General features: G+C 37.8%; 1 long non-coding RNA gene across 2 annotated transcripts in view; it reads right to left on the bottom strand.

Annotated features, from left to right (window-relative positions):
- The window catches only part of LOC123789212 (uncharacterized), a 290,301-nt gene that overhangs the window by 268,658 nt on the left and 3,516 nt on the right, over positions 1–18,127 (bottom strand). Inside the window, exon 3 of one of the 2 annotated variants that reach the window (XR_015723965.1) lies at positions 1–13,349. This exon is cut by the window's left edge and continues 23,905 nt beyond it. This is a non-coding gene — a long non-coding RNA (uncharacterized LOC123789212). The other variant, XR_015723966.1, reaches the window with a different exon arrangement.

The following is an 18,127-nucleotide window of genomic DNA, read 5'->3' as shown; positions in this document are numbered from 1 at the left end:
CAATAGCCTACAATTAGCTTTTTCAATTAAAATGCAGAGTTCAAAGTTGACTCCAGAGTGAGTAATTGCCTTTGAAAACCACAACCAGCAGGCAGCTGCCAGAGTATGACAACAGTTTATTTAACCTCAAAACATCTGATCAATTTTATTATCTCAGCAGAAGGGAGATATCCTGGAGAGTAGGGTTTAAAACTACTCATCCTAGATGTCTGAGAGAAAATAAAAATTCTTCAACACTATAAATATCCTTTTGCCATCACCTTGCTGAGAAAACAAACTCAAATCACAATTTCTTTGTTGGAAAGTCAATAGAAATGAAGAAACTGAATGCAAAAGCCTCATGACATCACTGGGGTGGGTGTCTGGGGAAGGGGGCCAGGAACAATCCACAAAATTACAAGGTTTAAAAACATTCAAACATCCGGCTCATGATGTTTGGAGTTTTTATTCATCCAGAAAGAAGATACAGAGAGGGCTGCCAACTTCACCAAAACAAAGACTACCACGTTTCCAGAATGCTGATTTGGCTGCCTCCACACTGCCAAGCTTATTATTCAGAAATCTGCTCCAAGGCTTGCGAGATGGAGGGAACTGAAATCTTCTTATTACGGAAATGGGCTGACCAGCCCTCAGAGCTCCTACCTTGCTCAGCAAGACCAGAACACACAATATGAACCTTCTAACCCCCACAGAATGGCCTCAGGATTTCTCCCACTTCTTGCTGACCCTTCTATTGTGTGCTACCAGGCCTTCCCTACACATCTCTGGATTCCATCTCCACCACTGCTTCTCCAAGCCCACCGGAACCCACCACACGAAACAGGTCGTGTATATTATTTCACCAACGCTACCCTTTTCAGAGAGTCAATATTGGGTAAGCACATAGACCCTTTAGCCATCATGCTGGATAGCAGTATCAGTTCCACCATTCACTAATAGAATAATCTTGAGCCCAGTCCTTTACTTCTCTGTGGCTCAGTTTTCTCATCTATAACCTCATGGCTTTGCTATGAAGATTGAACAGCTGTGTGTTGTGTGGTTAGAACCAGGTGTGGCACGTTGGAAGTGCAATGCAAATTTTAGCTGTTTGTTCTTATCATTCACTCACAAGGCAGTCTTTAGTTCCCTTTGGCTCTGAACCTTGACTGTTGGACCATTCTACCCACCTCAGGCCCAGTTCCCAGCTCTTGGAACATCTCCTCAGAGAGCCTGGAAGAAGAGTTCAAACAGCTAGCTACCTGGGCTATTCTTGTATCCTGACTTTGGGGTCATGTTATAACAAAGCTTTAATACAATAATGCATCTCTTATCTTTCTAGCAATTTAACCACCTCGAACAACGTGCCAGATAGACCCAGAATACAGGTAACCCCAACTACAGTCATCTTCGAAATATACGATCATTCACAGCCTCAGAAGTATAGCTAGAAACTAATTCCTGTCACTGCATTTGAGGAATGTATTGCATCTTTCCAGCCCATTCCAGCAACGGTCCACTTGAAAAAAAGAAAAACAAAAACATTCAAAGAACAGATCAATTTAGAAAGTGTACATGGGAAATCATTGATTTCAACAAAAAGACACAACAATATCCCCCCAAATCATGAAAACATTGTTATAATGCTTATTCTTCCTGTTTTACTTTCTATCCTTTATGTTTATTCCCCAATCCCGTTTCACTCTTGTTTCTAGAACCATGCTAACATATTGGATAGCCTTGAATTCCTAGGAATTTTTGTTTAATACACAATGTTTTGTGTATATTTTTATGTAAAATGCATTGATTTATAACCTTATAATCAACAAAAGTTATTGATTTATACAGATTTTGATTCGCTCTCTATTAATCATTCAATAGTGCTCTTACAATATATTCATCTCGCTTTATGTACATATAATTTGTTGCTTTTAATTACTACAGAGTACTCCAGAGTATGTTGTCATGGCAGTTTTACCTAACCACTCAATGCTTGCCATTTAATTAACAACAAAAATATTAACATCCAATAGTTAATTTCACATTTGATCAACCTGATCTAAAGTCACAGTGATTCTGGTAATTCACTGAGGGAATTTTTCCTCCAATTTTATGTAAGCGTTTCCACCTGAATTAGTAAGACAAATGATTCTTTCACTTTCGAGTAAAGACACACTCAGAGAAATAAGCACTTTTTGTTTTGAATTCTGATTGTTGACATCCAACATGCTTTGTTGATAAAAATAAATGTCGTTCAGAGACACAGAACGATATAAAACACAGATATCTCACAAACCTTGTGGAAATAGGCTATGAATAAAACATAAATAGCCATTTTTTAAGCAACTATAGCAGTTTAACTATAAAAAGATAGGAAATGCACAAGATCCCAAAAAGTTTTGTTCAAATTCCTACACTGCAGCACTATGATATAATGCAATATTGGAAACAATTTAAATGTCTATCGGTAGGAAACTAGAACCTAAATAAAATACGGAATTTCATGGAACTGTAAAAATGAAGTAATTCCGTAAGTACGGACACAGAAACATCTTAAAAATACATTGTTAGTGAAAAAAGAAAGCCACAGACGAGTATTTTTCATGAGATTCCATTTTTGTAAAAAAAAAAAAAAAAAAGGAAAGGAAAGGCAATACACCCATCTAATAATGTGTATATATGCAGGATTGCATGTACTAGAAAATATCTGGGAAGATTCAAATTCCACAAAGGGAGAACAAAGCCTAAGAGATGGGGAAAAAAAAGTTTTACCTTTTAATTTTTGTCCTGTAGTACCATTTACATGTGTTTGGTTGTTTACAACAAGTATGTATTAATTTCATACTTAACTTTTCTAAACATAAATAAAAGTACAATGAATAAGCCTGACTTTTGAAGAAAGTTGGAGATTGATTTTATTTACAAGTGAGGTAATGAAGGAGTCGACCGCGTGACAGCATCATTCAGGTGAATAGAAGCAAATGTGAGAAAAGAACAAAAGAGCAGATCTAGAGATCAAGAAGTCACCCTTGCCCCAAATAACTTATTAAAAGGCAATGTCAAGTCAAAATAACTTAGCTATTTCCACATCGACATGTCACTTACAAAGTGGTGCTATTTTTTTTTTCTTTTACTGCAGTGGAAAAGGAAAATAAAAAAAATCAATCTAAATAAAAGTAACAATTTTCAGTGAACTGAGAGCTTAGGAGAAAACCTTTTTGATCACTGATGCTCACAGGAGGGTGAGTGATAAAACCAGTTGGACATGTTTTTCAAATAGTTAAGATGCTAAGAAGTTAATTTTTTTCATTAAAAAATATTTCAAATAATATACATATACTTTTTTCTTTGATGAGAATTATGTAAATACAGTTGAAAATGTATTATACCAATAAAAAGTTAATATCATCTTACTTTTTCATATTTTACTTTTGACTTTTAAAATTATGTTTTAATGTTCAGTGCTTCAATAGAGTTTATAAATTATTTTTATTTTTTCTCCAAATACTAAAAAATAAAAAGTTCCAAACAGAACTTGGCGACTTGTGTCAAATTTTGTCTGTATTTCAAATTACTTAGAAAAACTGGGGAAAATGTAAGATATTTTAACAGACATATGAGAAAATAAGATGTAAATGCCAACTATTCATACAAGAATGAGTAGTACTATCACTGAGAAATTTCCATTTTTAATTTTCCTAAGACAAATGGAAGTTAAGAATTAAACATTTGATTTTGTTACTGTATGATCAAACGAGTTCTCCAGTGAAAAAGTGTATCTTAAATGTCTGAGAAAGTTGTAACAAAGTGGCAGCTCCCAGGTAAATAGTGGAATCATATCCACGGCAAATAAAATAATAAAAAACCTAAGAAAATTTGGTGAAACATACTCATGTGTAGAATCAAGATGTTTTATATTGATAGGCATAAATAACTGATCTAGATTTTCTGCCCACATGATTTTAAATTCTGAACTTTTCACATGTAAAGATACTAATGTTCCATTACAGTATACTGCACTAAATTTTCTGAAGAAAAATATATTTGCTTATCAGAATATTACATAAGATTTCAATGAGAAAAATATTAAAGAGAGCATGAAATAAACTCTAGGTATTTGCTTTCAATCTTGCTTTCCCCCCTGCTCACCAGAAAGGAGGCATCTGGAAGGAAATATTCATGATGTTATACTCCCTCTAGTGGGCATTTTATAAATGGAAAGTTCAGCACCCTCTGGGCACACTGCAATGAAAGCTAGCTTCAGGATTCTCCTGATCCTGACTGGGAAGAATCTTTGCACATTGTCTAGTCAACAGTTCCTGTAAAGCAGGAACCTCAAAAGCAGCCAGATCATGTCTGATCTAAGTTTCACTCCCTCAAGAAAGCTACTGTTTCTATCTTGGGGTAACTATCCTTAGCCAGTTATGTATATATTGAATCCAAATTCCAGTATTTGTAACATGTACTTTTGGACTCGAAGAAACTGAGAAGAACATACTTCCTTTTCCATTTTGCCCATCTTCAATCATATTTAGAAAATGGTTCATAGTAACAGCAGATACTAAACAGGTGAAAAACAACAGGATTAAGAAGCCATTTTAGAAGTATATAGTTTCAGGCAGGAGTAACAAAGTAAGAATGTACTACTGATAATCAGTAAAATCACAAGCAGAACATGGTTATTTGCCATTATATAATACCATTGCCTATAGTATCCAAAACTGAGTGCTGTACCCAACAGCAAATAGTTTATGAAGACAAATATGCCCAATAAATTCTTGTTAAGTTTTTGAAAAATGTTCCTTTCACTTATCTGAAAACACAGCATTAAACTCTGTTGGGTGGAGGGTCTAGTGCAGCTTACTATTTTTGTTAGCCCACGGTGGTCAGGAGCTGTGCGTAGAACCTAAGGACCTCGAGGGACTTACAGCCCAAAGGGTGAGGCAAAACCATCTGCATGAAGGAACAGAACTTAGTCACACAGGAAAGAGATGCAAAGCATACCTAGCCTACATTTGCTCAAATTCATCTCCCCAGCTTCAAGGTTTCATATTGAAATTCCCACCACTATATTACACGCCCCTTGAGCAGGAAAAACCCCCTGCCCCTTTATCCCTCTGAGCGAGCAGAAAACCTACAACTTACTGTTGATGAAGATGTAGTCTCAGATTTAACGCTTGGGTTCACCAATATTTACTAATTCCCATTTATACCATATTACAGATTAACTTGCTTTTCAGACCACCTGCTGCTCATGGAAGTGGTTTGAAAAACTAGAGAGAGGGGCGCCTGGGTGGCGCAGCGGTTAAGCGTCTGCCTTCGGCTCAGGGCGTGATCCCGGCGTTATGGGATCGAGCCCCACGTCAGGCTCCTCCGCAGGGAGCCTGCTTCTTCCTCTCCCACTCCCCCTGCTTGTGTTCCCTCTCTCACTGGCTGTCTCTATCCTGTCAAATAAATAAATAAAATCTTTAAAAAAAAAAAAAAGAAAGAAAAACTAGAGAGAGCAATGAGAATTAGGGCAGGTCTCAGGGTGCATAATGGTGGAGAAAACGTTGGCATACAGGGCACTATCAATGTAGGATGGAAGAGAGGCATTTAAAGAAAGAGGTAAGAATATCCAAGAGACCTACTTATCAAGGGCAGTCCAGCTCCACTATCCCACAGAAAAGGAAGTTCAGTCTTTTTCAAAAGCAAAGTGTCACCTAACCCAGAGGAAAACAATAGGACTTTTTCTATAATAATATTAATTTTATCTACCGTAGGTCTCCTGGGAGGCTTTGTAAAATTGTGACATAATTGCAGGGGTGAGGGGGCAGGTGTGAGGCAGAGGAGAGATACTGGGATATGGACAATTAGATGGTAGCAGACTGCTCGGTAGACTTGATTGCAAGGGTGTGCTCTGATGTTTGTACACCCACACAACCATGCAAACACACTTAGCAATCTGAGGCAACAGTTCTCAAAGTATGGCCTGGGATGTCCCCTACAACATCCACCTGCAGCTTTTACAAACATAATTTCCAAAGTGCAATCCAAGACCTATTCAGTCTGAATTTCTAAAGATGTTGTCTGATAACATATTTAAAAGATCCCAGTTGATTTTCTATACAAATATTCAAGTGTAAGAATATCGGCACCAGGGATTTTAAAAACATCTTCACAGGTTCTTATATAGAGCTGAGCATAGAAGCAACGGGAATGGGGGAAGTAGGCTCTAAAGTATCAACCACCATGGGGAAAATCATGCACAAACCTTTACAAATCCCTTAGAAATTGCCATTTGGAGACCAACACTCTCTCTCAGTTAGATTTCCCTACTAAATGGGAAGAGAATTTAGCTTTTTTGAATAAGCACTAGATACGTAATTGTCTAACATTTGAAGACCATACCGAAAAATATTTATCTTTAAAATCTAGAACTACTTGAGCTTGGAGAAATTATACTCTGAGAAACCCTGGGCAAAAGAGACACCAGCTGGGAAAGCAGAAGCTTTAGATACTTTTTTTTTTTCCTAAACCAGAGAAAGTGCCAATAAACCGAAAAGACAGATTTACTGATTTATTAGTTCATTTACTCACACTGAGTAACAACTGTATATAGGTGTTATGTTTAATGACACAATATCAAGATGATGAGTTAAACTAGTATAATCCTAACTAATGAGTTTGCTGTACTTCCAGAAAATAGCATCATGAAAACTATAAGCTTAGGGTGACAAACCTCTTAACAGATACTTTATTTTCAATTTGATACTTTATAATATATCAAGAATTCGAGTAAAGTGAAAGAAAACCATAAGGACAAGTACGTGGAGATAAACAGATGAGTTTTAATCATTCATAGGTGATAAAAGAAGGCAGTAAGCCCATTTTTCTATAGGAATGATCTATTTATTCATTTTAAAGAGTCATGGCTTTCTGGCCTGTTTAGTTGATGTTATTAGCTATTTAAATATTTCATAGTTATCACCAACCTTCTCCTTATAAATATGGTATATGATTCTGAATACTGTACTGTAAGGTCCATTTACATGAATCGCTGGGTCTGGGGCTTGACTATTTTTCTATGTTCCTTGATTTTATGTAAAGGCATCATTGCCCCACATATACCTGACAGCCACTATGTCCACCAATAATATCATATAGACCACAAAATAGTCTTACTGTGCCATCATCCCATGGAAAACTTTTTAGAGCATTACTTTCAGTGCATTGCAAAATGTCAGCAGTTTTGTGGTTCAAAGCAACAGAAAAAGAAAATCTTCCTAATAAACATCATTCATCTCCCAGGAAACAGCGAGAGTGTGGCCAGAGTGATCATAATTAAAAACACATTCTCTATTCTTAAGGAAGTCCACTGCAGGGGCATTCAAAGAGCTCCAGGAATTTATGCTTTTATTTTCTCAGCACTCTTTCTATCATAAACCTAAAAGAGTATTGATACCAATTTTCTTTTTGCTATCAGGTCATTTTCAAATGGGAGAGAACATTCTGCTACGTATTTACATAGAAATCCTTCATGTGTGCTTCAATCCTTTTCTATCGATGAATTCTCAATATTCTGATGCCTAAGCTTTTCACATTTAATTCCTAATTACACACCATAGATCAACTACACTTCCTTCTCAACCCGTTCTATTTACTTTTTCAAAAATCTGTGAACATGAATCACTGAGTTCCTTGTGTCTACAGCATCACCGCACCGTGGCCTCTCCAACATTAGATAGGCTGTGGCAACATCACCTGTATTATTCTGAGAATTTGTCTGTATGTCATTTTTAAAGCAAAGCAATCTATGAACAGATGATGGGAATCTTGGGGAAAATAAAAGAAAGTCTATCTTTGGATATCCTCTACCTATTGCTAGCTATTTTTGCCATATGTCTCCTACTAGCCCCCTCCTGCTGCCCTGCCACACGGTTCTTTAAGCCCACCTTCTGCCTCTGCTCTATGGGTGTAGGAATGGGTGAGAACAATTATTGAGACAACATAGAGAAGAGGAGAAGAAGGGAATGGTAAGAATCTGGCATTTATCTAAAAACTATGATTAAAAAAATAAAAATTATCATGTAATCCTATAAGTTTCTACCTTGAAAAAAAATTTTTTTTTCATAACTAAGACTTTAGAGAGCAAACTTCAACTAAAACTTCTTTGCTGGTATATCAGTTTCTCATTGTTGCTGTAATAAATTACCACAGACTTGGAGGTTAAAACAATCCAAATGTATTATCTGACAGTCCTATAGCACAGAATTCCAACATGGATCTCAATGGGCTAAAATCAAGGTGGTAGCAGGGCTGCATTTCTAGAGGCTCTAGAGGCAAGTCTATTTCCTTGCCTTTTCCAGCTTCTAAAGGACACCTTGATGTCTGGTTTTTTGGCCCTTCTTCCACCTCACAGCCAACAGTGATACATCTCCCTGACCTCCATCGTCAAGCCTCCCTCTGATTCTCCTCCTGGCCTCTGTTTCCACTTTTAAGGACCCTTGTGATTACTGCCCCCCCCATTATAATGCAGTGGAACCTACCTAAAGTAGGCTGACAAACAACCCTAATTTCATAGTCAATCCTAATCGTCCTCTGCCATGTCAGGTAATGCATACACAGGTTGTGGGGATCAGGATGCAGATGCCTTTGGGACCATCCTGCGGACCACCATCGTGAGCAGAGTCCTAACGTGGTAATTACGCATCACAGAAGAGGCCCTCCCTTTAAAGGGAGATGCAAAATGCAAATCAAAAAAGTGGTGGGGCATCAAATATTTAACTTCATCAGACGGGGACCAGATTTTGAAGGCTGGGCAAGCGGCTTAGTAATACTATTAAGTGTCTGGGAGGTGGTTTGTTTGGGCGGAGAAGGCAAATACATTTATGTGGGAGCTTAGATTTTAGCCTTAAATCTTCAGCAAGGGACTTGTGTGCCTTTGTCAAAGCCACTCCGTCTGGGGTCCAGGTCCCTTGTGAAATCAACATTTGGATCTGATAGTGCCTGAAACAACTCAAATAATCTCAGAGTGAAAATAAATAATATAGCTTCGGATATTTCCCAGCCCAGAAGTTTGTATTTTAAAGAAAATGAAACCTTTAAAATCTGTGTCAGCTACTAGTTAGGGGGAGTATTTCTTTCCTTCACATATCGTGCATGTGAAGCACTGCTATTCTGCGAGCCTGTGTGAAGAACTGGAGGGAAAGCAACTCTGTCCTTCTGTTTGGGTTGCTTCCCTCATGTTTTTGATGGTTACTGATCCATCTCTATTTTCTCCTTCTGCTAGACTATAGATTTCTCAGAGAGGCATCCTAAATGAACAACAGGGGTCATAAAGGTAATACCTGTAGAAGCCAGGCAATGAAGATGATGGTACACAGTCTGAGCATGGGGCGGGGGGGCTTCTGGAAGATTAAAGCATGTGCCCCAGTGAAGAAGGAGTGGCTACTCCTCAGGCTGGGACCATGTGCCTTGAAAAAAAACAAAAAAATGTCCCCTTATCGCTAGATAGCTGCATCTTGACAATGAAACTTCCCAATTTTCAAACATAAGCAACAATTTCATACTTTAATATAAATATGAAAAAAATCATAACCATGGGTAAAATCCAGCTGGAGGGCTTTCAGTGTGTGAATTGTAGTGAATTTTCTAGTCCTTATGAAGCTAAATGCGATCCAATGTCACTCAACCTAAGAGGTATACATAATAATGTTTTCACGTGCTTGTGAGAAAAAACATAGTTATGTACGGAGTAAAGGGTTGGACTATCAAGTATTAAAATACAACTTAACATTTTCAAACCTTTCATTTTATTTTTATGATTTCCTATGAATCATAAGGGCCTTTAAATAAAATTCCTTCACTATCAAAGCATCAATCAAGTTCTTTCAAAAACAATTTTGTTATGAGACATGCGTGAGAGGAAATATTTGGTTTGTGATTTTCACAGTAATATCATTTCGGTCATTGCTGAGAGACTGAACATCAAAAAACATTTTAAATCATTGAGGGCTGAATGCCATGTTTTAAAGGTCAATGTCAGTAAAATAAATACAAGCACATTTCGCAACTTTTGTGACAGAGGAAAGCCTGCAACACACACACACACACACACACACACACACACACACACACACACACGATTGTATGTAAGTATGCATGCATGCACATATAGAGATGTATACAGATTCTGTTTTCCTGCTAAAATGATCAGGGTGTACGAAGAAGCCCAAACAAAATTAGCAAATTCTACCACCAGGTGGAGCTTAGCTTCCATTAAAACAGCAGATACATAAAAATAATTCAAGAGCTTGTTTGAATTATTTCTATACCTTAAGACAAGATTGAAGTAAAAAGTAAACTTTAAAGAAGACTAAGCTCTAAAAGCCTGTTACAAACGCCAGTTATCAAGGACCTTAAGTATTTTTCATGAGAGTACACAACTGATAGGGTGCTCAGGGACCACTCAGAAATGATCTGACAACTGACTTCCTTCCTGCCCTTTTCCTTTTCCTTCTAGGAAAATGTTGTTAAATTCCTAACCATTTAAGCACTCTCTGTTAAATAAAAATCACAGACATCACCATAACAGGACCTAAAGAGTAAAATTACAAAAAGGTATAATCATATAATTATGCAAAGACTGAAATGTGTAAGTTACACATTAGAACATGTATCCTCCGTTAGATGAAATCAAATTGCAATGCATCAAACATCTAATGCAGTGCCCAAAACAGTTGGTAATTAAAATTGTTTCTGCCACAGTTGCAAATGAGACAACCATTTCATGATTAACCCTTACCAAGTCAATGTTCTCCAAGTCTACAAAACACTCACTGTGCACTCAAAGAATACCTAGGCCTTATAGAGCAGCCAATTATAAACTCAGATATGGTGTTTATCCTCAAACCGAGGAGAAAAATGCTATACAAATTAGCGTACCTGACTGGGTGTGTAAACTGTTAGGAATTTATACCTGGTAAGTACTCTAAGAATGTGGAGGTCAGGGAAGGTATGCTAGTAAAGCAGAACAGGACTGAGTATTGTAGGAAGGGTGGGGATTAAAGCAACAGAGGACAGGTGCCGTGCTCGTGGGAAGAGCAGGAACACAAGTCAAAGTGCACAGCTGCTGTGTGGTCAGGAAGGCAATGGGTCCGATTGCACTGCAGGTGCATTTTGGCCTAAAGAGTACAGCTAGATAGGAAAGAGAGAGGTGGATTAAGATGATGGGCCCCGGTGAGAGACAAAGGTGGATTTGCTTGCTAAAGAAGAAGATAGAATATTATTGAAGATTGTGGGTCAGTAATGCAGAGTGAGGAGAGCATCATTTACGTGGCTTAGTGAAGGGAAAGAAAATCTGGGAGGCTTACTCAGTATGAAGTGTGCCTGCCTGCCAAACTTCTTTTACACCTGTTACCAACAATTACTATTCTAGATTCAAGAAAAATAGAGGTGTGTGAAACATGCCCTCTACTTTTAAGTTGTCTAGTGGTAAAATACTGCAAATTTTCTAACAGCAGGAAAAGCACTACATAAGTACAGATGCAGAGGCAATGATTAAAATGTGTATAAAAAGACACAGAATAGGGCAGGTCAGACAGTAACAATGTCTTAAAAGGTGCAAGGCAAAAAAACAGCATTCCCAGGAAATGGTAAGAGGTTTGTTGGTGTGTGTGGCATATAAGTCATGAGTAGCTTATAGTAATGAGAGCAGAAACTGAAATGATGGAAGAAATGGAGAAGTGAGCCTAGATTTAATGGTTAATTCAAAGAAAGATACGGAGTTCCATCAGGAACTGAGGGACAAGTTTCAACAAAAGGGTCCAAAACTCCCAAGGTGGGAGAACAGTGAGCACTAGTAATATTGACAAGATGAGAATTTGGGGAACAAATCAAACTTGAGAAGGAAAGGAGAACCTCAGTTTTTTACTAAGTTTAACTTAATAGTAACAAATCCAAGGGTAAATATTTTCGGTAAGCGACTGGCGATATGACTAAGTTCACGTGATATTCGTTGGGTGGGGGAGGGGTTCGAGAGAGACCAGACAATGGTGCTCAAATCAGTATCATTCATCATCTGCATCCCTCTTTTAATACTAACTCTGTGGAAGTCAGGATTACTTGAGTAATTCATGTGTGTTTTGTTCTTTGTGCTTTTTCTTCCCACTTAGAGTTTGTACCCTGGCTTTATTCTTGCTGCAGGGATTTTGGGTAGGGGGAAAGCAGGAAGAACCTAAAAATTACAGGTGCTGCTGGTTCTGCCAAATTCCATTAGATTCCATTAGAAAGCCAAACTCCATTAAATTTACTAATGACATCTGGGTAACGGGAACAGAGGAAAGACTTTGAGGCAGGAAGAGAAAGAGATCTGGAGATCAGGAAGGGGATAATGGAACCCGGTTGGGGTTGTAATGTTGGCCCTGTGAGGACAGTGGGGACTGACAGCTGAGGACCAGAGGGCAGTTATGATGCCCGGTGCTTCTTGAGATCCAGGGACTCCCTACATCCCTGATTTGAGAGGAGCCTGCAGGATGCCTGAAGTCGACTTCTAGCCTATAACCACACAGGATTGAGGCTTGAAATCAGAGATAAGTTGATTTTCTAAAAATAGGTATTTTTAGACACACTATTTTATGAATTGAGATTCCGACACATTACAGAGACTCCAACGGATTCTGAGATATCACGTGATCTAGGTGTTCCATCTCTCTCGCTAAACAAGACTGTACATTTCTCAAGGGTTTATATCGCAACAGATAAAGGCTTAATTAAAGGGTGTTGATACTGTTGAGAAACTGAAATTAAATTTCATGCCTGAAAGGGACCTTAGCAGGTTACTGTCACATTTGATGAAAACTGGCATTAACCAGACAGTAAAATCTTAATGCTTAGCCTCAAGGAGATTACATCTTTAAAGTGGACAGAGATGCATAAAGGGAACATTTCAATAAAATATGTAATCCGTATCCACTGGTGCTATGTGAAGACTGGCAAACGAAGATGTGCTGCCTTACATGAAGGCTTAGGGAAGAAATTAAGTAGGAGCCTAAGTTAAATCTTAACAACTAAGGACATGATAAGACAAAGGATCTTCCACCTCAAAGCCCAAAATTTCTCTCCTCTGAACTCTTACCAATACCAAATATACCACTTATTTCCCTCTACCATCTTCCTATTGTCATAATTTTCACTTATTTTTCTCACCTTTCCGGAGAGAATGCCATGGCGAATAGGAATCCTAATTTCTCTCCTTGCAGAATTCCCACAGGACCTGGAGGTCTTGAATATAAGAGACGCTCAGGAATTCGGGATTTGGTCTGCTGTGTAGTTCTCGTCTTACTCACCAGGAGACACACATCTGTTGCTAATGACTAACTCCGCCAGTTGGCCTGAGGCCCACAGAAGAAATCAAAACAAAAAGTGGAACACAACTCATTAAGTAAGTTCCCAACAGTTTTTATCACCATATCTACTATTAGTTATTTCTCAGTGTCATTTATAACATTTCTTATAGTTACTGATAACTTTTCGATCCTATTGATGAGAAGCAGCACAGAGGAAATTTAAAAAATTCAGGATCTCGGTACTGGCCGTGCCACCTGCGAGTTGTGTGGTCTTCGGAACCTCACTGGCCTGTAGGAGCCTCAAGCTCATCCGCCAGATGGCTAACTGAGCTCTCACGACAGGTACACCAGACACGCAAAAATTATTAGGAAAAGATTAAAGTGCAACTTAATGGTAACGATTATTGAATAGTTCTCTCTAAGCTACTTTTACTCTAATAAAGATGACAGAAATTCTATAAAGAGAAAAAAAGGCAGAATCCTTCTTTTACATACTTCACCCTTACTTTGTGTCACTTTGTGAAATGGTCTTCTTTGATTTATTCAAGTCTCATAAAATATTTCTCCCAGTTAGATAGGAGATATTTTTGGGGAAAAAAGTTGACCATGGCTAAGACTAAAAAAATCCGGACTTCAGGAAATGTATCAATATTCACACTATTTTCTGGTTAACTTGCTGGCCACATGACCCTTTGTCTTGAAGAGAAGGGATGATGGTGCTTTCACCCTCTTGGGGGAGTGGGCTCATCTTGAGATACGACATAAGCCAGGACCTTCAAGTGGGGGTGCAGGAGAGGGTAGGCACTGCTTGCTCTCTGGTCCAGAAATAATGGGGCCCAAACCTTCAGGAATCTGATAGTAAGCCAGGTGAAGACAGGCCTGATGTGAGAGGCAAACCTATCCTTGCTTCTCACTCGAGGCAGAATGTATCCCTGCAGCAACAGAAAGATGACTGCAATTTTAGGGAACGTCCAGCCTCTACCTTCTTGAATTGCTTCTTGATCAAGCTCTCTGAGTGAGCTGTAAGAACGTCTAAGATCGATACCCTGGATACAAGGACAGTCCCTCCTCTGGGGCTGCAGTGGACACACAGGGAGAGCCAAGACTAGAGGTGGCAGAGCCCAGAGTGGCTTTCTCATGATCGTCACTAGTAACAGAGGTTATAGTATGGCAACACAATGAAAAATAAAGAGTCAAAGAAACTAAGGGACTTATTTCTAGAGCATTGATGAAATTGCAGGGAGGATACTGTGAGTCAGGTTGGCCACTGGTAGAAACCACATGAGTTCATTTTAACAACATGGGTTTAAAAAACAAGAGTGTAGAATTGTTTTACATCATGGGCTAGGTAAGGCCTCCATTACTAAATTTACACAATTACTTAAAAATTGTGTTGAATCTGCATTGCCAATCGGTATTACTAATTATACAAATTACTATGTGCAAATATGTATTAGTTATGTATGAGGAGGTACAACATATTTTCTCTATTTTCCCCATTTGAGATACACTTTGCTAAATCAGTGGTAGATTATCTCTGTAAGTTCTTCTTACACATGCATAAAAGCACAAGGTCACAGTGCAACTGTTTTAGAAAAATTCTTTCAAAAAAAAAAAAACATGGACATGAAAAACACATATCCACATTTTTTTCTCCTTCTCTACATTCTCTCTCTCCACACATATAACCACACACACACACACACACACACACACACAGAAAATCAAGAAGAAATTAATAAAGATATCATAATGGGGATAAAACTTTTAACAGATTAAGGGAAATTGAAATTAAGGGGAAGTTTTACATTTAAGCTTTATTTCTGAGTCAAAGGAAATAAAGAGACCACAATTTTCAATTCTTATGCTGAGATAGATAGCTGGAAGAAGAGAATATATCCAAAAAAAAAAAACCAAACAAACAAACAAAAAACCCCACTAGAGGAAAAATCCCCAATCTACCAAACTGTCATTCACTGTAGTCACAGATGTATGCAGGTGTGTAGCATCACTAATTATTAGTGATGAAGATAATTTACATATTATATATTTTATGTGCTAAAATAGTATCAAGCAGGAGCTTCAGAGTTGATTGTTGATATTAAAGAACTAAAAGTTAGTGAAACAAAAATGAAATTCCATTTAGGCAACATACAGATGTTTGGGAAAAAGTAGTGGTATGCATGACTACATGATTAACCCAAATCTTTTAATATCCGTTAAGATTCCCAAACCAAAGGCAAGAATATCTGGTCTCTAGCTGCTTGTCCCAGCTGTCTCATGAAAGCATATTGCACTGATCTTCAATTCCTGATTCGTGGTAGGACTTACGGATATTCCCACTGAGATACTCAAAATTCTTAATTTGTTTACACATTTTGGCTTCTTTCCAGATTTTATGTGAACAGTAACTGATCCAAGAAACAAACAGGCGGAAATGTCTTTGAATAGCATTCTTTTACTATCAGGTCATACATACCTCCATTCAGTATAACAGGGAACTGAATTCCTGAACTGGGCAGCTCAATAATACATTTTTAACACTCAGGGGGGATTAAAGAGAACGATTTTCTATTCAAACAAGAAAAGAAAAAGGAACTATGAACTTAACAGGGTCTTAAAAACACACACAGGATGGAAGAGAAATTCCTTCAAACTATTGAAAAAATAAGTAACATACAGATTTTATCATCTATTTCCTTCTCCTCAAAGGGATGTTTTGTTATCCACTTAGACTGAAGAGCTTGCCTTCAACCAAATTAAGGGCTCAGATGTAAAGAATAAGAAAGGGGAAAAAAAGAAAAACCTCACATACCAACAAACCAACCAATTTCAATAGCCCATTTTATAATGAGGTAGAACAAAGAACAAAATGGATAGCTCCAGAATGGCAAACCTCCAGAAACCTCATTCAGTTAATCTTCAAGATGCTTTGTCAAACCTTATCCAAATAACCCAATTATTACAGTCTACAGACTAGTGGAAATTCTTACAAAATTGGCTTCCTTATGGAATCTCAAATCATGTCTCCACTCGGGTCAAAAAGATCACTAGGACTGCCTTGGTGAAGTTTTTGTCTCTGGGCTCAACTGCAATTTTTGCAAAATGGAAAATGAGGGAATGTGTCCAGGTAAAATTCTGGATATAGATTTAAATCAGATTTTTTTTAAAAACCTTAAGTAAAGAACAACCCTTCCTAGTTACAATCTAATTCCCTGAAAAACTGTCCAAAGTAGAGTCAGAAATTCTGCATTCCCAAACCCAGTTGGTCTTTCAGTGTGCCGGGCGATCAAGCGTTCCTTAATCTCTGCAGATGCCTTTTTCCAACTGTCATGTCGCAAGGTTGATACAGACCTACCTCACAGAGACCCTGCAAGGATTAATTAAGGTTAAAGTGGAAGAAAAAAGTTCATTTGACAAGTCAGGCTTTATCCGTGCTGCTAAAGAGACCCAGATGTTTTAACAACTGCTCAGATTATCTGGTTGCATCAACTAAGTAGACAATGAATTTACATAATGCATTTCAGCTGTGAAGACATTTTTAAAAATCAAAGTTTCCAATATTTCAGATGGTAAGAGAAAATAGTCTGGCTCCTCTCAGGTCTAGCTCATTATATTGGACATCACCCCCCCCCCAAAGCTTCCCATTGAGCAAATATCGTGATATATGCTTAGGACTGTCTAATGGCAAGGGAAGACTTCATACTTTGTCATGCCTAGGCATTTTTCTAGACTTTCCTTTCTCCTATAAACATGATGAATGGATTTCTGCTTCTCTCTTCATGTTGTCTTGTGTTGCTGGGACACAAATGGCTCGATGTAACTCTAGTTCATCAAGAAAAGTACTTACTTCTACTTTCATCTTACACTTTTGTTATTCAAGTATGTTTGATCATTCACTGAATGAGGAAACTCCTACAACTTGAGACTTGAGAGCCCACAGAGATGGCATTGATAGTAACTGTATGTCGCTATCAGTCCTTGTTGATTTTACTGGCATGTGCAGATCCAGGGATGTTCCAAAATATCTTTGTGTGTTGAGGATGGTGATGGGCAAAGGAAAGGAATACTACAGAAACACTGAGAGACAAGGGGATTGAGGCTTTTTAACTTTTTCCCCTCTTGCTATTTAAGAAAAAGAAATTTGAGATTCCCATCTTTGAGGGTCATTCTTTAAGGAATCTTAGAATAATATGTTTTGTAATATTGCATTCCACTGTGTTTAGGAATATAAGCTCTAAAGTGAGATAAGCCTATTTGAATCTCATTTCTCCCACCTGCTGTTTGGGTGAGTCTGAATATGTTTATTTAAAACGTATGTGCCTTGGTTTCTTCGTTTTTTAAATACAGATTGGTATAGTACCTAGTACACAAAGCTATTATGAAGAAAAAATAAAGTTGGGTACATGCAAAGGATGAAGAACAGTTTCTAGAACAACAGTAATCCTTCAATAAATGTTAGCTATTTTTATTATTATTTTAAGTGCCCATATTTTAACTCAAAATCATCTTAGGCCTAAGGAAGTTTAAACTCTTTTGTAAATTTTTCTAAAACATTCGGGTCTATTTTTCTCTTTTCGTAACTACTGAAAAGGGAAGGACGTAACCTTCAGAACCTTCTCATACTTTGGGCCCATGACTCTGACCAACATTTCTCCTCATCAGCGTTCTACGTTGGCTACATGTGTGTCTCCAGATACATCCAGGCTTGTGAGGACAAATATGTCATGCACCACCAGAGAGCTTCTTTCCTTGACTACCATTTGGTGTGCAAACAAAAAGTTTTAAAACCTACTATTAGTCAAAAACAAGGAGCATTTATT

Source organism: Ursus americanus, chromosome 3 (genome assembly GCF_024610735.1).
Source record: "Ursus americanus isolate L20-20 chromosome 3, mUrsAme1.1.p, whole genome shotgun sequence".
NCBI lineage: Eukaryota > Metazoa > Chordata > Mammalia > Carnivora > Ursidae > Ursus > Ursus americanus.
Note: the sequence above shows the minus strand (reverse complement) of the source record. Positions and strands in the feature narration are given on the sequence as shown.